The sequence below is a fragment of the Myotis daubentonii genome, chromosome 14 (genome assembly GCF_963259705.1).
Source record: "Myotis daubentonii chromosome 14, mMyoDau2.1, whole genome shotgun sequence".
NCBI classification, from domain to species: domain Eukaryota; kingdom Metazoa; phylum Chordata; class Mammalia; order Chiroptera; family Vespertilionidae; genus Myotis; species Myotis daubentonii.
Window position 1 is genome coordinate 25,564,709 of NC_081853.1, and position 20,978 is coordinate 25,585,686.

Below are 20,978 nucleotides of genomic sequence, written 5' to 3' on the forward strand. Positions count from 1 at the left end.
AATTGTGGTTCTCTCTGGGTGGTGTTATCATACATATTTTTAGTTTCTTATTTTTACTTTGAATCTTCTAAATTTTTAACAGTAGTGCTATTGTCATAATAAAATAACCAATAATTTTTCATTACTTAAAAATGTAACATACTGCCTTATATTAGTATAGCACCTAACAGTTTTCCAAAGGGCTATGTGTCTATAATTCCATCTGAGCCTGATCACAAACTGGTCAGGTAGGAAATGGGATTAATTAGTCCTCATATTTGAATTGTAGTTTCTAGACAATGGATATTTAAATCTTTTCCCACCTCCACCCCACCCCCACCTCTGGCAACCACCTATCTTTTCTCTGTGTCTATGAGTTTGAGTTGCTTTTGTTTTAGCAGAGAATCTACTCTTTTAAAAAAAAATTTTTTTTTTAGTTTATTTCAGAGAGGAAAGGAGAGAGAGAGAGAGATAGAAACATCAATGGCGAGAGAGGATCATTAATCAGCTGCCTCCTGCATGCCCCACACTGGGGATTGAGCCCACAACCCAGGCATGTGCCCTGACCACGGAATTGAACTGTGACCGCTTGGTTCATAGGTCGATGTTCAACCATGCCAGCCAGGTCAGAGAATCTACTCTTAACCCACCACAAGACCTTGGCAAGGCAATATCTTTCCCTGTGTCTCAAAGCTGGACCAGCTGGGTGTGAATCCTGACACTTCCAGCTGTGGGAGCTGAGCATGTTACCGAACCTCTTGCTGTGCCTCAGGTTCCTGATAATAGTGCTTGCTTCATAGAAAGAGCATGAGCTAAAACACACGAGGCACTTAGAACAATGCTTGGTACAGAGCAAATGTTGAATAAACGCCAGCTGAGATGATTATTGTTAAGACGGAGGAGCTGGGTGGGAGCAAAAAGACAGTATTTGTACAGTGGCAAGAGCATGTGCTTTGGGGTCGGTCTGACCAGGGTCCAACTCCACTTCTGTCACCTGTGCATGGGGTGACCTTGGGTAAGGCAGTTCCTTTCTCTACGTTCTATTTATCACAACTGTGAACCAGTGATGGCAGAGGCTTAGGGAGGAAAGATGGCCAGGGCCTGCCCTTAGAGGCCTCAGAAGATGTGAGTTCCCTCTTCTCCAGGCCTTTGATGACCCTCAGACAATCAGTGTCCAGCCCCAGCCCTGCCCATCTCCCTTCTCCTGTTACCCTCTTTCTAGAATAAAAATTCCCATTTTGCAGGGCAGAATTCAGCTAAACATTAGGAAGTCACTAGGCAATAAAACTGATTAATATTCAGGAATGAATGACTGATAACCATACACCTCCAGGGCATATCTATGTTTTGAAAAGAACTCTTTGTATATAGCAGGTGCCCAGTACATGGTCATTAGCTGAGGTCATCTCTAATGTGGAATTCCAGGTAGAATGGAGGAAGAGATTTAGAGCACCTATGGGAGGAAGAGAGCTCTGGCTGATGCCAAATACACCGGAAGTTCACCAAGCCGTTCCCATCTCTTTCCTGCTCTAGCTGTCACTTGGCAGTCCCTGGCCACACACAGCATTTTCAGGCCTCTAGACTCCTATCTATGCCATTTTCCTATTGTCAGAATCGTATCTGACTAGGCACAGCTCCATTAACACCTCCTTCATGAAGGCTCATGCTAGCTGCCTGACCAGAACGCTCCCTTCTGACCCCTGCTCCATTCACCCTTCTTCCCCCACCACCCTTGGACTTCTTGCTAACAAAGCTGCAATTTTGTTCTTCCAACTCCAGTTAGATATTCATTTCTCCAGTCTTTCTCAGAGCTGAGGATGGCCATGTGACCCAATTTTCACTAATGAAAAGTTAGCAGAAATTTGTTGGTGTTCAGGAATGGTTTAGTTTCTCTTACAAAAGAGGGCAACAGGGCTGGTGTTATGTCTTGCCTCTCCTTCCATCCCTGAACATGACTGTGATGGCAGGAGCTACAGGGGCCATCTTGTGACCTTGAGGAAAAGCCAAAGCAAACTGAGCCCTTGCTCACAGCTGCTTGCTTTCTTGTTATTTGAAACAAATAAACCTCATTTCACTGAAGCCTCTATTAAGGATTTTTGTTATTTTTAGCTAAATACAATTCTGACAGAAACACATTCCAACACTAATTGAGCACCTACTGTAAGCTAGCACTGGGGAAACAGTGGTGAACAAGTTGCAGCACTTTCCTCAAGGAATTTCAAGGTAGACCTGGGGGCTGTTGGAACCCAGGGGCCAAATCAGATTAGAGTCAGTCAAGGAAAGCTGGGGGTGAGTTGGAAGGGCCAGAGGGAACAATGTGCAAAGACACAGAGCGCAGGGCGCCATGGACCACATGGGAAACAGTTGGCAGGAAGCATCTTTAAAGAAGAGTGGGATTTGGAGGAGGCCCAGAGAACACCCCCATTGCATCCCCCAACACATCATTCTCGAGCCATAATCAACTTTGCCTTATACCAGACTCCTCTTCAAGGTAGGGCATCTAGTTGCAAAACTCCGGGAGCCACCGTTCCTATTCACCTTCAGATCTGTGCCCAGGGCTCCGCAGAGGGTCTGACACACCCAGGGTGTGTCTCTTCTACTGGATCATGAATCCCGCCAGGGTTAGAGACTCAGGCTGACTTATTTACGTGTCACCGAACCCTGCACAGGGCCTGACAGAAACCAGAAATGATGATGATGATGATGATGATGACAATAACAATAAATGCTTACTATCTGCCAGGCCACGATCTAAGCATGCTACGTGTATTAACTTGTATTCCTCACCACAACCCTAGGACGGCTCACCATGGTTGTGCCCATTTTATAGGTTAAGAACATTGAGGCAGAGAGACACTAAGAAACTTCCCCAGAGCCATGTAGCTAGTAAGTGACTGAGCAACAGTAGTTGTTTGGTCCATCTTGAGGGCTGGAAGGACTAATGCTGGCACCTCGTCCCAGGCCCCTGTCATCTGACCAGGAAAGAAGCCACTAACAGTCATGGGAGTGTTATACAAGTGAGGCTGACTTGGCTTATATTTAGCGTCTGGTGGAAGTGTCCTCAGAGCCAAGTTCACTTCCGTGGGCAGTTCTTCAGCACACTGATCCATCAGGAGAGGGGAAATGGTAGGAGCTATCCTTGCCCCACCCTCCCTTCACCCTTATTTCTGCTATGAGAAAGGATAGATAGAATTTATAGACATAAATTCTAACTATGTTTTATTGGTTTTAGAGAGAGAGGAAGGGAGAGGGGGAGAAAGACAGAAACATCTTTGGCCAGGGGCCGAATCCACAACCTGGGTATGTGCCCTGACTGGAAATCAAACCAGCGACCTTTTAGTGCACGGGACGACGCTCAACCAATGGAGCCATACCGGCAAAGGCATAGAATTTTTATAACTTAAAACTCAGGGATCAATGGGCAAGGCATTGCTTAACACAAAGGACAGAGGACTCGTGGTGGAACATCAGGTGCTGGCAGAGGGATTGCTGGGAGGGGCTTCGGAAAACTCAAGTTCAGTGCATGCGACTTGGAGCCAAGAAGGACAACCATTGACAGTTGACAGAGAAGTGAAGAAAGAAGAAAGCAGGAAGAGGAAAAGAAACATGGCGCGTTCCCTGCGATCCAATTTTATTCATGCAAGTCTTATTTGTTTTATGCAGGAAAACCTTAGGTTGAGATGGACAAAGTGACTTGTCCAAGGTCTCCCAGCTTACAGATGACCCCTGCCCTGACAGAGAACCCCCATCCCTAGCCCTGGTTAGAGGCATCTCAGGTGGCCCCACATTTGAGGCTGATCCTACAAGGAAATAGACTCATTTTCTAACACTTTTCTCCAAAAGCCCAGCCCTGCTGAGTCACTGGTGGTGCCAGGTCCTCTGCATCCACAGGTCTTGCTAAACCGGATTTTCCCCTTCAATCCAGCCCAGTATTTCCTAAGTTCCTGCTGTCATAAGGGCCTGGGCCCAGAGTGGGAGGGATAGTAGGAGACAGCCTCACAGCCCTTTTCCTGCCCAGCTCACTCAATCCTCATACTAATCAGGAGGGAGGCAGAAAGGGTGGGGATTATTGTCCTATTTTACAAATGGGGGAACTGCGATCAAGAAATAGAGGAACTTGCACAAGGTCACATAGCAACTCAGGGGCAAGGCTGGCTCCAGAACCCTGCCTCTTCATTCAAGGGCTGCTTATCTTTCCCTGGTGTCTCTCCCTGGAGGAGGGGGCTGAGGCAACTAAGCTTGAGTTGGATTTCAACAGGTGGCAAAAGGCAGAGTGGGAGAAAGATCAGTGGAGGGGGTGGGTGGCGGAGGGCAGTTGAAAGGGTAGGAATCCCCTGAGGCTGGGGAGTAGTCCTGGGCCTTGAATGCCTGGCTAACGGCCAAGTGTTCCTGCAGGTGAACTGTGAGGAACGTTCCTAAGGGCCACACATGCAGGGCCAGGTCAGTTCAACAAGCCCAGGCAGGAACTAGGGTTGGGGACACGGGAAGCAGAAATAGCTGGGAGGGAACAGAGCTGACAGAGAGGGGGTGCTTGCTGGTTTTGCCCACTGGACATCGAAGCTCCTTTCCTCTGGCAATTACACCAAGGAGGCAAGTTAGAGCCCCCAATAATCTCCTCCGGTGTCCCACACCTCCCAAACAAGCATGCACCCTAATTTCAAACATAGGCTGGTCAGGCAGACACAGATCCAGGGCCAGCACCCCCCAAATGGATTGTGTTCCCTTCCTATGCTCCTTTGATATGGAAATTCTGGAGGGGTCCCTGCCCTTCACCCAGGTTAGATCATCAGCCTCTCCCTCCCAGGAATCTGACTTGTGACATGTGTGACACAAAAGCCAGGTCAGCTGGCTTTGGTTTGCCCTGACACAGGTCCCTGAAGAGGCAGTTCTTCTCATTTCAGTTCCTGGCCACTGTCTGCTCTGCACTTTGGTTCCTCAGCAATTCCTGCTCTTCTTGTCCAGAAGATCTTGCCCTAGAGACTTGTACCTTTGCTGAGAACAAAGGTCATCTTAGAGCTGGTTCAGCTTCCCACGAGTTTTCTATTGTTTCGGTAACAGATTCCCACAAACTTAGAGGCTGAAAACAACAACACAAATTTAGCGTCTCACAGTTCTGTAGGTTAGAAGTCCAATATTGGGCTCACTGAGCTAAAAACAGGTGTTGGCAGGGCTGCCTTCCTTTCTAGAGGCTCTGAGGGAAAACCCGTTTCCTTGCTGCTGTTTTATTTCTTCTCCTTCCTCTTCTCCTCTGCCTCCCCCTTCTTATCCTTCATTTTCCTTGCCTTTTCCAGCTTCTAGATGCCACCCACATCCTTTGGCTTGTGGCCCTTTCTTCCATCTTCAAAGTCAATGATGTCAGGGTCAAGTTCTCCCATGGTACATTCTGACCTCAGTGAAAAACTTACATAAAGAGATAGAAACCATAAAAAAGAACCAGTCAGAAATGAAGAATATAATAACTTAAATGAAGACTGCATTAGAGGGAATCAAGAGCAGATTAGATAAAGCAGAGAACTGAATCAGAGATTTGGAAGACAGGTAGTTGAAAACACCCAATTGGAACAGCAAAAAGAAAAAGAACCCCCCAAATGAGGATAGTTTTAGGGACCTCTGGGAAAACATCAAGCATAATAATATTTGCATCAAGGGATTACCAGAAGAAGACAGAGAGCAAGGGATTGAAAACCTATTTGAAGAAATAATATCTGAAAACTTCTCTAGCCTGGCGAAAGACATAGACATACAAGTCCATGAAGTGCAGAAAGTCCCAAACAAGATGAACCCAGAGGCCCACCCCAAGACACATCATAACTAAAATACCAAAGGTTAAAGACAAAGAGAGAATCATAAAAAAGCAGGAGAGAGCAGTTAGTTACATACAAGGGCGCTCCCATAAGACTGCCAGCTAATTTCTCAATAGAAACTTTGCAGGCCAGCAGGGATTGGCCCAAAATATTCAAAGTGATGAAAAGCAAAGACCTACAATCAAGATTACTCTACCCAGCAAGACTAGCCTTTGGAGTCCAAGGACAGATAAAGATCTTCCCAGACAAGAAAAAGCTAAAGGTATTCAACCACACCAGCATTACAGGAAATATTAAAGGGATTTCTTTAGGACAAAGAAGAAAAAAAAAGTCAAAAAAATATGAATAAAATGGTAACAACTACATACCTATCAATAATTACTTTAAATGTAAATGGATTGAATGCTCCAATAAAAAGAAATAGGGTGGCTGAATGGGGAAGAAAACAAGACCCATATATGTATATATTGCCTATGAGTGACCCACTTCAGATCGAAAGACACATGGACTAAAAGTTAAAAGGTGGGCAAATTGGAAGTTACAAAATAGTCATGGGAATGTAAAATACAGGCTAGGGAATATAGTTAAGGACATTACAATAACTATGTATGGCCCAAGTGGGTACTGAAAATATCAGGTGGAACACTTTATAAAGTTTATGATGATCTGACTACTATTCTGTACACCTGAAACCAACACAAAGTAATATTGAAAGTAAACTGTAGCCCAGGCCAGTGTAGCTCAGTGGTAGAGCATTGGCCTGTGCACAGTAGGGTCTCAGATTTGATTACCAGTCAAGGGCATGTACCTGGGTTGCTGGTTTGCTCCCCACCCACATCATTGTTGTTTTTTATTGTTGTTGTTATTTTTTTAAAATATATTTTATTGATTTTTTACAGAGAAGGGAGAGGGATAGGGAGTTAGAAACACCGATGAGAGAGAAACATCAATCAGCTGCCTCCTGCACGCCCCCCCAGTGGGGATGTGCCCGCAACCAAGGTACATGCCCTTGACCGGAATTGAACCTGGGACCCTTGAGTCCACAGGCCGACGCTCTATCCACTGAGCCAAACCGGTTTGGCCACATCAATGTTTTTCTCTCTTTTTCTCTCCCTCTCTCCCTCCTTCCCACTCTCTCTAAAAAGCAATGGAAAAAATATCCTCAAGTGATAACTAACAATAGCAACAATGTAAGCTGTAATTGAAAATATAAATAACTAAAAGCAAAGGGATTGAAAAATACTTAATGAAAATGATAATGAAAAAAAAAAAAAAAAAAAAAGCTGGGGGCCCTAACCGGTTTGGCTCAGTGGATAGAGCGTTGACCTGTGGACTCAAAGGTCCCAGATTCGATTCCGGTCAAGGGCATGTACCTGGGTTGCGGGCACATCCCCAGCAGGGAGTGTGCAGGAGGCAGATGATTGATGTTTCTCTCTCATCGATGCTTCTAACTCTCTATCCCTCTCCCTTCCTCTCTGTAAAAAATCAATAAAATATATTTTTTTAAAAAGCTGGGGTAACAATACTTATATCAGACAAAATAGACTTTAAAACACAGGCTATAACAAGAGACAAAGAAGAACATTTTATATACAACTAGGGGCCCGGTGCACGAAATTCGTGCACTGGGTGTGGGGCGGGGGGGAATGTCCCTCAGCCCAGCCTGCCCCCTCTCACATACTGGGAACCCTCAGGCTTTGACCCCCATCACCCTCCAATCGCAGGATCGGCCCCTTGCCCAGGCCTGACGCCTTTGACAGAGGCGTCAGGCCTGGGCAGGGGACCCTCATTTCCCCCCATCACTGGTTCTGCCCCCAGCCCAGGCCTGATGCCTCTGGCCCAGGCGTTAGGCCTGGGCAGGGGACCCCCTGCTCCCCGCGGTTGCAGGCTCCGCGCCTTCCCAGGCCTAATGCCTCTGGCCTAGGCGCCTGGCCCGGGCAGCGGGGACCTGCAGTGGCAGCGGGGGGCGCCGCGATCACGTGGGCTCCGCCCCTGCCCCTGCAGGATGCCTCTGGCTGAGGCGTTTGGCCCGGGCAGCGGGGACCCACAGCTGCAGCGGCCCCGCGATCGTGGGCTCCGCTTTAGGCCCAGGCAAGGGGCCCCTAGCTCCTGGGACTGCCAGCTTTGACCATGCCCAGCTCCCATCGCTGGCTCCACCCCTACTTCCTGCTATCACTGGCCAGGGTGGAAAAGGCGCCTGATTCTCCGATCATGGCTGGGGGGCAGGGCAAAGGTGGCCCCAGGGCCGCCTTTGCCCTGCCCCCCAGTTCTTAGCTCCCCCCTGGGTTTCCGATCACTGTCAGTGGCAGGGGGCTTCTTCCTGTTTTCCCTTTCGCCTCCCTGCATTGTGCCTACATATGTAAATTAACCGCCATCTTGCTGGCAGTTAACTGCCAATCTTAGTTGGCAGTTAATTTGCATACAGCCCTGATTAGCCAATGAAAAGGGTATCGTCGTACGCCAATTACCATTTTTCTCTTTTATTAGTGTAGATAGCCAAGATATAGAAGCAATTTAAGTGTCCATCAGTAGATGATCAGATAAAAAAGATGTGGTAATATATTTGATGGAATATTACTTGGTCATAAAAAGAGTGAAATGTTACCATTTGCAACAAAATGGATGGACTTAGAGGATATTATGCTAAGTGAAATAAGTCAGACAGAGAAAGACAAATACTCTATGATTTCACTTATATGTGAAATCTGAAAAACAAAATAAATGAACAAACAAAACGAAAACAGACTGATGGATACAGAGAACAAATTGATGGTTTCCAGATGGAAGGGGATTAGGGGATAGCAAAAAAGGGGAAAGGATTAAGAAATACAAATTGGCAGTTACAAAATAGTCATAGGGATATGAAGTACAGCATAGGGAATATAGTCAATAATATTGTAATAGCTGTACTAGACTTATGGCGGAATCACTTTGTACTGTACACCTGAAACTCATATAATATTGAATATCAAGTGTATTGAAAAATAAAAAAACAAAAACAATGTGAAATTAACAATTTTTAATTTAAAAAATAGTCATAAAATACTGAATTTAAGAGCTTAGACAAATAATGTTAGGCCCTGGCCGGTTTAGCTCAGTGGATAGAGCACTGGCCTGAAGACTGAGGGTCCCGGGTTCGATTCCAGTCAAGGGCACATATCTGGGTTACAGGCTCAATCCCTGGCCTTGGTCAGGGTGTGTGCTGAAGGCAAGCAATCAATGGGTCTCTCTCACATCGCTGTTTCTCTCTGTCTCTCTCCCTCTCTTCCAGTCTCTCTGAAAATCAATGGAAAAATATCCTCTGGTGAGGGTTCATTTAGAAAATTTTAAAAACACACACACATGCACAAACCCCCAACCATTTCAAAAAGAAAAAAAATAATGTTAGGCTGGCAAAGTTTCTTTAGCATCTCCCTCTTCTCTTTAGAAGGTCTTCCATTTGTCCACAGCCCTTCTTCCTCAGCACTCTCCCCCTTCCGGTCACAGACTCATCTTACCCACCCTCCTCTCTCCACCAGCTCTCCAGGTTTGACGGTCTCTCTTCTCCAAGCTAGAATTCTACAGAGTTGCAGCCAGGAACCCAAAGCTGAGCTCCAGAAAGGAAGAGAGACTTGCCCAAGACCACACAGCAAGGAGTCTGGATATAAACTCAGATCTAAGGCTGGAAGTCCAAGCATGAGGGAAAGAAGGAAGATGCCACAGTTTACACTTCCTCTGCCATTTTGTCCCAAGTCTGTCCAGGCAGTTTAGTTGTGAGAAAACAACCCACACTGCCCAGCTGACCATAAGCCAGATGGACCTGTCATGACTCTGGGTGAACCTTGTAGCCACAGAACATCCAAGGATGCAGCCAGGGCCTTAGGTTGCCCCTGAGGAGCGAAACAAAACGGTGCAAAGGGACAAAGTCAAGTTTGTGCAGAAAGAGGATGGGTGGGCCCAGTTTGGAGGCTGTTCACACAGAAAGACCTGGGAGTGTTGAAAGACACTCTGAAAGGTAAGTAAATTTTAACACAAACATCTAACTTAGTATTTGGCACATAGTAGGTACACCACCAATGTTTGTTAAAGTGCAGTATAAGCCAACAAGGTGATAGAGCTACAAAGCAAAGCTAATACGGCCTTAGGTCATATTAATAGAAGCATAGAGTCTACAGTAAAGAAGGTGACCCACATCCTACTATCCCCCATCCTGAGTTCAATCCCGGGATGTGCATGAAATTAGATCTAGACAAACAGAGAGAATCCAGAGGATGTGGGGGTATAGAGACAACACCCAAGGGATGTGGCTGGTGGAGCAGGATCTAGGGATGAGCACTGCATGGACAGATCTGGTCACTATCCCCAACTCTCTGCAGGACTCCTTCAGGACAGGGGGACAGGTGGGGTTGTGAGCCCAGAAAGAGGGGTCAGGACCTTGGGGAGCCAGCGGGACAAGTGCCAGCTCAATATACAAAAAGAATTTCCTTAAAATGACATCTAATTTGGGGTGGTCATGAGCACCCAACCATGAGAGGTGGCAAGCTGAGGAATGGCAGGGGTTGGCTTAGATGTCCTTCGCTCAGAACCTCTTACTCTCTAAAATAATAATTTCCAAAGTACAGGAGGAAAATATTAGTTCATCTATCTCTACTTAACTTTTAACAAAAAATAGTGAATAGTACATCGTTCAGCTCTGATGTGCACCCTCTGCCATATGTCCGACATCAAATGTCATGTCCCCTGAGGCCAGCGGGGAGCTCAACAATACAGGCAGGTCGGCTGTGGCCACATTTTTCACTTTTTACATTCAGCCTGTTATGACATATTTCGGTGTACTAGTGCTGGGTTGGGTGGCTTTGAGGATCAAACAATATAGCTTTGACTGACTCAGCCCCCATAGCATGGACAAGTGGCTTCAAAGAGTCCCTGCAAAGGAACCTCGAGTGGAGATAACGCTAATCTAGGAAGTACAAGCAAGCAGCAGGAAATGTGGGAGACAGACCCCCCTCCCTCCCCAGTTCAAGTCCTTCATCAGCCACATTATCACGTTGAAAACAACAATGAATGGGATCTCTCGCATGTATACTTGCTTACTGAAATAATAATAAGAAGAAAAAACTATTTGAGATGTGAACATCCATCACTATCATCAGTGAGAAAATTCACTACGAGTATACATTGAGACGTTAGCTAATGGTCCACAATATTTGTACATAATTTCTAAATCTATAAATATGTATCTACTAAAGGCCCGGTGCACAAAATTCCTGCACATGTGGGGCCCCGTTCCCCAGGCCCCCAATATTCATGTATTTTTGTATATGTATGTATGTATGCATATTTTGTTGTTGTTAATCCTCACCGAGGACATTTTTCATTGATTTTTAGAGTAGAAGGGAAGGAGAGAGACAGAGAGAGAAACATGGATGTGAGAAAGACACATCAATTGGTTGCCTCCTGCACATGCCCCCACCGGATCGGGCGAAACAACACCGTTGACAGGGCCAACTGCTGGCGGCTGCTGGGGCTCAGGCGTTGAGCGTATGGCGATTTTCTGTTTCTGCTTCCACTTGTGGTCGAGGTCCTGCTTGTAGGAAGTGCTGATGTAGCGACCACTTTCTGTCTTGATCTTCTTCTTGTCCTCCTGTCCTGGCTGTCCCACAAACTGCTTCTTCTTCTGATCCCACTTGAGCTGCTGCCGGCCCCTGGTCAGGATCTGGGCCTCACCCCCCATCAGGTCCAGGACAGCCCAGCCACCTGCTGCTCCCAGGTGCCCCTGTCCCCACCAACGCTCAGGCACCGTTCACTGTCCAAGTCCTTGGGCGGATCCGGGACATAGAAATCCTGGTCCAGCGGGCCGGCCTCCTCCTCCCGCCTCTTGGCTCCCAGCCCAGGTCCTGGCTGCTGCCTTTTTAGGCCCAGACCTCTGTGAAGATGTCCTCCACACTCTCCCTCCTCCTCCTCCTCCTCCTCCTCCTCCTCCTCCTCCTCCTCCTCCTCTTCCTCCTCTTCCCCAGGATGCTCCACCTGCTGCGCTGGGCAGCTCCGGGCTGGGCCAGCCAGGCCCTCCTGCCGCTCCTGCCGCCCTGCTGGAAGCTGGCGATGGCCTTGCCGCTTGGCCCACATCACCTGGCTGCTCAGGTCCCGGCTGGAGGCGTTGATCTCAAAGATGGTCGCCCGCGAGCGGTACTGCTTGATGCTGTCCACCAGCCTCAGCCGCTGCAGCTCCTCCTCCTCGAAGCTCAGCTGAAGAGCGGGTGCAGGCCCAGCCCGGCGAGGTCCAGCTCCTTGGCTCATTTGATGGACTCTGGCGAGGGCGCCGGTCACAAGCGCACATACTGCAGCTGGGCGTTGTCCGTGGCCCAGGCCCCGCTGCTCCCGCGACACCTCCAGGGTGTTCCGCAGGCAGCAGTCCTTGGCGTCCACCACGCTCTGTGCACCCGGCCCAGCATCTGAGGGCTCCTCATGGGGGCGGGAGAGGGTGAGCACACGGCCCAGAAACAGGTGCAGGTCCAGCAGGTAGGGGACCTCATCTGGGGCCACCAAGGAGTAGGCTGTGCCACTTGTGCCAGCTCAGGGTGCAGGAAGAGCTTGCCCTTGGCCGGGAAGCTGAAGTTGATGGTGTTGTCCAGCAGCGGGATGTCCAGGCCCCCGGCCGCCAGGTCAGTCACCAAGGGGGTAGAGCACTTGCCATGGGTGATCTTGGCCAGGTTGATCTTGTGGGCTGGCTGGTCCAGGGCGCTGTAGATGTGGGCGCAGCTCACCCGCTGGAGCGGCCTCAGCCTGGGCATGGGGGGCGGGCCGGATGGTGGTTGAACACCGCAGTGCGCCTCATAGCGACCAGTCCTTCAGCCATTCGATCGATTTGCATACTAGCCTTTTATTATATAGGATTGGGGTTCCTCAAGCATTTTTCACAATCAGAAATTGTGACAACTACTGTGCCAGATCCCTAGGCCCAGCTAGACACTAGGGAGGATATTCCCTGTTTGGGCTTGGGGGTATAATCAGATTTACTTCAGATTTAGGGACCAAGGAAAACTAGGTGGGAGTGTGCCACTCAATAAACTCTTGTGAGGCCTCCCCAGATCTTTGACAATTAATCGGAAGAAACAGTCTTAAAAGGTTTTCCCTGGTTCTGACTCCCCAAGGTGGGAGCCAGTCCAGTTTCTTCTTTCTCATCCTCTCATCTAAGTTTCTCTGTCTTTCTGTTTCCTCTCTCTCTTCTTCACTCCCACCATCCTCTCTCTCTCTCTCTCTCTCTCTCTCTCTCTCTCTCTCTCTCTCTCACACACACACACACACACACACACTTGGCAACAAAAAAACCAGAAGGGAGGTATTCGGTGCACAGAAAGAGCTTGCTGGCTCTTGAATGTCAGGCAGGCCTGGATTCAGTTCCCACCTCGACCCAACACTGACTGTGAAGACCTCAGAAAGTCACATCCTTTCTCAGAGTCTCAGAATCCTCTGGAAACATGAGCATGACTACAGCTCAACAATAAAAAGAAAAAGAACTCAATTTTAAAAGACTCAAACAGTTTGACTAGATATTTTTCTGAAAAAGATAGTCAATAGCACATGGAAAGGTGCTGGACACCACTAGTCACTAGGGCAATGCCAATCCAAACCACGATGAGATACCACTACATGCTCAGTAGGATGGCTGAGGTAAGAAACGTAAGTGCTGGCGATGGTGTGGGACATTGGAGCCTTGATGCATGGTTGGTGGGATTGTAAAATAGTACAGCTGCTTTGGAAAACAATGTGACAGCTTCTCAAAATGTTAAACATAGATTTATCATATGACCAAGCAATTCTACTCCTAGATATATACCCAAGGAGACTGAAAACGTGTCCACACAAAGATTTGTACATGAATATTCACAGAAGCATTATTCACAGTAGCCAAAAGGTGGAAACAACCCAAATGTCCATCAGCTGAGGAATGGATAAACAAAACGTGATATGATCGTACAATACAATACTATCCAGCCATAAAGAGGAAGAGGTGCTGACACATGCTACAACATGTATAAGCCTTGAAAACATTATGCTCAGTGAAAGAAGCCAGTCAGAAAGGATCATCTACTGTATGATTCCATTTACATGAAATGTCTAGAATAAGCGAATCCATAAAGAGAGCAGATTAGTGCTTGCCGGGGCAAAGGGGAGTGAGGAGTGACTGCCAAAGGGTATGGGGTGATTTTGGGGGTGATAAAATGTTCTAAGCTGGATGGTAGTGATGGTTGCACTACTTTGCGAATATACTAAAAATCACAGAATTGTACGCTTTAAAGGGGTGAATTTTATGGCATGTGAATGATAGCTCAATAAAGTTTTTATTCTTTTTTTTTTTTAAAGAGGGCTTCACACATAAGATTGTTGTGAAAGTAAAACAGGGCCTCTGGCAGGGCAGTGCCCAGCATGGTCCCTGATGTGGAGCAGTGTGGTGGCTTTTCGAGGGCTGCGAGGCGCAGGTGCCTAGAGTCTTAGATGGCTACACTAGCCTGAATTCTAGGAATTTCAGTGCCAGGAGGGGGTCTCGTTATTTCCTGATCTGCTGAGTTTGGATCCCAAACAGGACACGCCACACTTCACTCAATACAGCTCCCCCAACACGCCTTCCTGACTCAACTCTTCTCGCAGTTTCTAAACAAAACAATAAATAACAGGCATGAGAGACCATATATCATCTTTCTTGTTCCCCCTTGAAAGAAAAATATACTGACTCGAGTCCCAAATGCTGCCTCTGAGGAGAGAAGCTGGGATGCTCTGAGCAGAGGCGGCTCCCCTGATTTGGGATGACAGCTGGGGGCAACGGGGAGGGTGGTGCTGGGACAGGAGGGTGTCCTGTCCTTCACTTCCCTTGTTGGTCAAAGCAGAGGCTGGGAGGTTTGAGGGGACATAACCTCACCCTCCGAAGCTATTTGGCCCCACAGGGTAGAGGTATCTAGTCAGGTATCTAGTCAGACCCTTCATTTCACAACTGGGAAAACAGGCTCAGAAAGATCAAGGGGTTTTCGGAAGCAAGTTAGTGACAGAATCAGGAATTGGCCATCTGCTATGCCCGGCTGAAGCCTCAAAGAGACCTGGGGCGGGGGGTGAATATTTGTCATCCTCCCCTGATTTTCCCAGAGATGGAAACTGAGGTGCTCACCCAGCTAGGAAGACACAGAGCTGGAATTCAAATCCAGGTCCACTTAGAAACCACAAAACATCTGCCGCGTCGAAGAGCCAATTAGAACATAACCCCTCACCCTGCCCCATGTCCCATTACCTGCTGTCCCGAGGCCTGTCAGGTACAAGGTGAGCTGAGTGTGGACTGTGCTGATGCCAGGCTGGGCAGGGGGAAAGGACGGCTGGAGAGGCCCCGCCACACCCCCATGACAGGCAGGGGGCGGGGCGTGACGTGTCCCTGGGCCACACTCACTCAGCGAAGTGGCATTCCTTCCTGCCAGTGCTATCAGCCCCAGGCCTTCCCGACTGACCTGTCTCTTCCCTATGACACCCCAGGAGCAGCAGATGGGGCAACCACCCCCAAGAGGCCCGTCTCCGGGCCATGGCCATGCCCTCTATCTCCAGGGGGAAGTGATGCTGCACCAAGGGTGGGGATGTTGCACCACCCTTGGCTGTGCTAAGCTCTGGGCAGGGAGGAGGTGGGGCGCCTCCCAAGTCCTCCTTCCCCCTGCATTGGTGAGGCTGACTCAGGGCCTAGCCATGTGGACCAACCTGATGCTACTGGGAAGGGTGAGGCTGGGCAGACAGCAGGTGGAGAGGGGTGGGCACTCAAGGGACTAGGGATTCCTGTGAGCAGACTGGCAGTGCCCTCTCCTGGTGAAGAAATTGGGCAAAGGCTAGAACATTCACTGCCTGTGCAGATGGGAAGACACAAGTCCTGAGGTGGGGGAGGTGGGCAGGAGGGGGAACCAACCTCTTACAGATAAGGCCAGGACTAACCCCAGCTCAGCCTGCCTCTGCCTCTCACTCACTTATCAAACACTCTAAAAGCAGGACAGTAAGCAAGTCCTACACTGCTCTGGGGAGCACCCAGGCCAGAGGAAGACAGGCCATGACAGGCCCCATGAGGGCAAGGCCCCAGGAGCTGTGAGTTCCCAGGGCTTCCTAGAAGAGGAGTCATCCAGATTCTAAGCTCAGGCCAAAATCTGGGAGTCACCCTTTACTCTTTGCTCTCCCCTATTCTGTAGCTGACCTATCTGGAAAGCCCTGTTGGCCTCACCTTCGACATATCCCAAACTTGGCCCCTTTTCTCAATGGCAACCACCCTGGTCCAGACAATACAATTGCTAGTCTCTCTGCTCCTGACCTCAGCCCACCGTCTGTTGTCATTACAGCAACCAAAATAATCCAACTAAAACCCATCTCCGATCATGTACCTCCTCTGCCCAGCACCCTCCCAGGGCTCCCCCTTACTCAGAATAAAACTCCAGTTCTTTCACAGCCCTGCATCATCTACAACCCCGCCTCTTGCTCTCTCTGATCTTAATGTCTGTGACTTCCTCTCTCACTCTGCCCCAGTCACACTGGAATGTGCTCCAAACACTCCAGTCAGACTCCCTCCTTGGGGCCTTTGCACCGGGCATTCGCTCTACCTTGAATGCTTTCCCCAGACAGCTACCTGGCGGCTTTCCTCACTTTTCAGGTCTCTACACAAATGTCACCTTCTTCCCTGGCCACCCTGAGTGACGTAGTAACTGCCAGCACCACCTTTCCCTCTCATCCTGCCTTATTGTTCACCATCTGACATACTGTATATTTTCTTGTTACGCATATTTCCTGGCTGTGTATTTGTTTGTTCTAGGATCTAGGACAGTGTCTGACACATAGCAGGTGCTCAATACATTTTGTTGAACAAATAAGTGACCTGAAAGGGTAGCCCAAGAAGCATTCCACAGGCATTCCAGGCAGAGGGAACCATGTGCGCAACCATACATGCTTAGAGGTAAGAGACACTGCTGTGCTGAGGATCTGCGAATGACTCAGTACAGTGGGAGAGCAGGGGCGTGGGGAGCTGGAGGGTGCCGGGAGCCGGTCCATCCTTGCTGTTTCAAGGGACCTGGCATATATGGCATACGGTTCTTAATATGTTTGCTCACCTTCTTGGTGCTGTGTTTTAACCAAGGTCACCTCTCTGAGAAAGGTTGTTTTCCCCAGGTAGGGATTTTCCCCTGAAGTTAGGGAGGGAATAAAACCCCTCAACTAAGTGCCAGGTGGGTAATTAATCACTTTAACTATGAACAATCATGCTTAAACTACATAATCTTTTCTCCCTGGAATGGAGATAAGAAACGCCCTAACCTTTGTAATAGAGATTGACAGGATTAAAATGAACTGGTATAAATACAGATGCAACAAGACAACAACAGACAGAACTCAGAATCTAGAGACAGAGACAGAACACAGAACTCATGAGACAGAATTCAGAAGACAGAACCTACAGGGAGCCTGGAGACAGAAGAACTTCGCTGGAGAGAACATGGCAATAGATCCTGGACTGAACCTGACTACAGAAATTGGCAAGAGAACCTGACTAGAACATGGTGACCGAACCTGGCTGGAGATCTCAGACCGAACCTGGCTGGAGAGCCTAGCGAGGGAACATGGCCACAGAACTTCCCTGGAGATCCAAAGCAGAACCTCTCTGGAGATCGAGACCAGAACTTGGCTGGAGATCCTGGCTAGGCTGCTGATCAAGTGAACGCTGTCTCCGTGTCATTCTTTCTTCGCCGACTCCGTCTACGCCTTTGGGAACCCCTGGACCCGCTGGGGTCGGACCCCGGCAGGAGGGGGGCGGGGGCAGGGAGAAGGGAGAGTGAGAGAGGCAGGGTTCTGAAGTCAGGCCAAGGAAGCTGGATGTTATGCTGAGAGTGATGGGGAGCCACGCAAAACAGACCCGATCAAATTTATTAGTTTCAGACAACAATTTGGCTACCTTATTTTGGATTGGTGGGGAAGCTGTGGGAGGTAGGCATCCGGTGAGCATGAGCCAGGGCAGGAGAGATAAGGACAGGGTCAGGGTCCTGCACTGTTGAAACCGCCAGCCACATGTGGCTGGTTATGGAGCCTTTGAAACGCGACTGGCCGGAATTGAGAGGTGCTGTGTGTTTAAAACACACACTGGATTTCCAAGATGTGGTATGAAAATAAAATATATACAATAGCTTATTTTGGATATCTTGGGTTAAATAAAATATATTATGAAAGTTAGTTTCACCTGCTTCTTTTTGCTATTTTTAAAGTAGCTACTGGAAAATTAAAATTTTTTTCATAGGCACATAGAGCTCACAGTGTATTTCTGTTGGACAGCACTGAGTTAGAGGGTAGAATGGACAGGGCTTGGTGGTCAGTGGACTGTGGGGGTGAGGGAGACCCTGTTCTAATTGCAAGTTCCCACTCCCCTCCAACTGCTCCGTTGTGATGACAGCATAGTCTAGAGGCAGAAAGAAGGGGCCACAAGGGAGAACCAATAGAGTTAGTTTTTATCTCACACGCACAATTCATACCGTCACAGTAAGAACTATTTAGAAATAGGTTGACAGAACAGGCAATTAGACCTCTGTCCTGGAGGGATGTAAGAAGAAACTTGAAGACCATCACTAAGCAGGGAAAAGGAAGTTGAACTAATTATTCTCAAAATATGGTCCCTGGACCAGCACCATCAACAGCACCTTTTAGAAAAGCAGATTCTCAGGTCTCATCGCAGTCCTACTGAATCACAAACTCTGGAGGCGGGACCCACAATTTGTAATTTAACAAGCCCCCAAGGCGATTCTGATGCCTACTCAAGTTTAAGAACCACTGGACTAAATAATATTTCCTACCATATGTGAATGACTGACACATAGGAGGTGATAAAAAAAAAATAGCCACTACCTTTTGCTGGCCTTCCAGTTCCAAGTTGAGGTACTCCCCCTCTCTGAGCAAATGCAGAATTTACCTCCTGCAGCACCTGGTTGTATGTGAACTTGGCACAGGGTGGAGGCACAGACTCAGGGCATTTCCTATCTGTGCCACAGGCAGAACTTCAGGACCACGACAGAGCTGCCAGATGTGTAAGGGAGGCCCCAGCTCAACTTCATCCCAAGGTGACCCCACTGCCGTGTGTGTGTGTGTGTGTGTGTGTGTGTGTGTGTGTGTGTGTGAGAGAGAGAGAGAGAGAGAGGAGAGAAAGAGAGAGAGAGAGAGAGAGAGAGAGAGAGAGAGAGAGAGAGAGCATGTGAGGGGGGGGTGTTGATTCATGAGGCAACCCCCCACTGTCCTGTGGGCACAGCTGACAGCCCCAGGGGAGCCAGCTCAGCAGCTGAGCGTGGCATCCGGCTTCCCTGCATTCCAGAACTGCCAGCCTGAGGCCCACCTGACTCAGCAAGCACGTGCACTCTGGAGACAGCAGACAGCTCAGACACAGTCTCCACATCCATACAAACACGGGAGAAGGCAGCTCCTACCCAGGGTGAGATCTGTACAAAGTGCTCAGATCAGTGCCTGGACAGTTAGCTCTCACTTCCCCTTGGCATTCTTGTGATGGGGCCATGGATCCCTCTGGCTGATGGAAACTCCCTAGTGACCTCTTCTGTCTGAGGATTATGCACTGTAGGTATAAGGGGGAAAGAATGTGCACCTACTGTGAGTACCCAGTTCCTGACAAAGACGCTTGTAATTCCCTTAGTTGGTGGAGGTGATCAGCTCACCTTACACAGAGCTCCTAAATCCCTTGACATTTTCTGGGTGATGGAAGCCTCTTTTGTTCTAAGGAACCAACTCTTGGTGAGCTCTTGGATAGCTCCAGGATGGGGCTGGTCACCAGAAAGACCGAGCTGTGATTAGAAACTTGGAACTTTCAGCCTCTGGGAGGAGAGAGAGGCTGGAGACCGAGCTAATATTTATTTGGTCATGCCTAGGTGATGAGGCCTCCATAATAATCCCTAATCTATGGGGTTCAGAGAGCTTCCAGATTAGTGTGCCAGGAAAGTGGTGTACCCCAAATCCATGGGGACAGAAGCCCCTGTACTTGGGGCCCTTCCAGACCTCACCGTATGTTCCACTTCATCTGGCTGGTCATTTATAGCCTTTATACCAATATAATAAACCAACAAACATAAGTAAGCTTGTTCCTAAGTTTTGTGAGCTTTTCTAGCTAATTATTGAACCTGAGGAGGAAGCCTTGGGAACCGTCGATTAATAGTAGGTCAGTCAGAACTGTGGGAGGCCTAGACTTGCAATTGGCATGTGAAATGGAGGAAATGTCTCGGAAATAAGCCCTTCACATTTGGAGGCTGTGCTAACTATGGGTAGTTAGTGCCAGAATTGCTTTGTGTGAGGGGAAAAAACCACACATTTGGTGTCAACACTTAGAATACTAGGATTGAACACGTAAGTAAATACATTGTATATAATGAGAGCAAGACCTACCCCCGTTAAAGAAAGACATTACAGCCTGGCCTGCCCGGCTCAGTGCGTGTCTTGTTATCCAAGGCCACACAGCCAGGAAGCAGCCTCGCAGGGATTTGAACCCAGGACTGTCTTGCTCCAAAGCAGGAGCTACTCCCTTTCCCAAGAGCCAGCAGCCTCCTGGCTATTTAGAGAGGGCTCTCCTTGTCCTCCACACAACTTGAATGTAACTGTGGGCAGCTTCACGGAAGAATTGTTGCCCAAGGTATTAGGGTTCTGGGGTCAGTCCTAACTCCATCCCAGATGGGTGACCCTTAGCAACCCCCTTTGCCTCTCTGGGTCTCAGCTGCATCGCTATAAAATGAAGAAACGGATCCCGGTGGCCTGAGGGTTGGGGGTGGCAGGCAGCGGCCTCGGTGTACACTTTTCAGATCCTACCTGGCTCTTGGACAGACCGGCATGAGAAGTGGGGTAGGGTGGAAGGGCTGTGGGTGGCTTGACCTACAAGTAGCAGCTCCTGTACCCCGAATGCTTCGAGGAGAAAGCTGAGGCCCAGAGAAGGACAGTGACTTGGCCACGGCTACACAGGAGGGGGCCTGGCGGAACTAGGATTCCAACCTGAGACTGTGATACCATGCCTCGGCCACCGAGCAGGGTCGAGGGGCTCAGCGGGAAAAGCCGGGACCCACGGGAATCACAGGGAGGAGTTGTCCCGTGATAAGTAGTGACCTCCCCGTCGCTGGGAGCATGCAAGCCGCTGCTGGCCGTCCACGTGCTGGGGCTGACGCTCAGGAGGGACGACGGAGC

At 48.7% G+C, this 20,978-nt stretch overlaps 1 protein-coding gene and 1 pseudogene across 4 annotated transcripts in view; both read right to left on the reverse strand.

Annotated features, from left to right (window-relative positions):
* The window catches only part of TMEM40 (transmembrane protein 40), a 32,657-nt gene extending 13,977 nt beyond the window's left edge, over positions 1 to 18,680 (reverse strand). For 3 of the 4 annotated variants that reach the window (XM_059663641.1, XM_059663640.1, XM_059663638.1), the window contains exon 1: positions 15,043 to 15,331. The gene's annotated coding sequence lies outside the window, so the exon portion shown is untranslated. Of the gene's footprint in view, positions 1 to 15,042; positions 15,332 to 18,656 lie in introns of those variants that run through there. The other variant, XM_059663639.1, reaches the window with a different exon arrangement.
* Positions 9,305 to 12,992, reverse strand: LOC132215137 (ATP-dependent RNA helicase DDX54-like; annotated as a pseudogene).
* Positions 18,681 to 20,978: the final 2,298 nt, after the last annotated feature.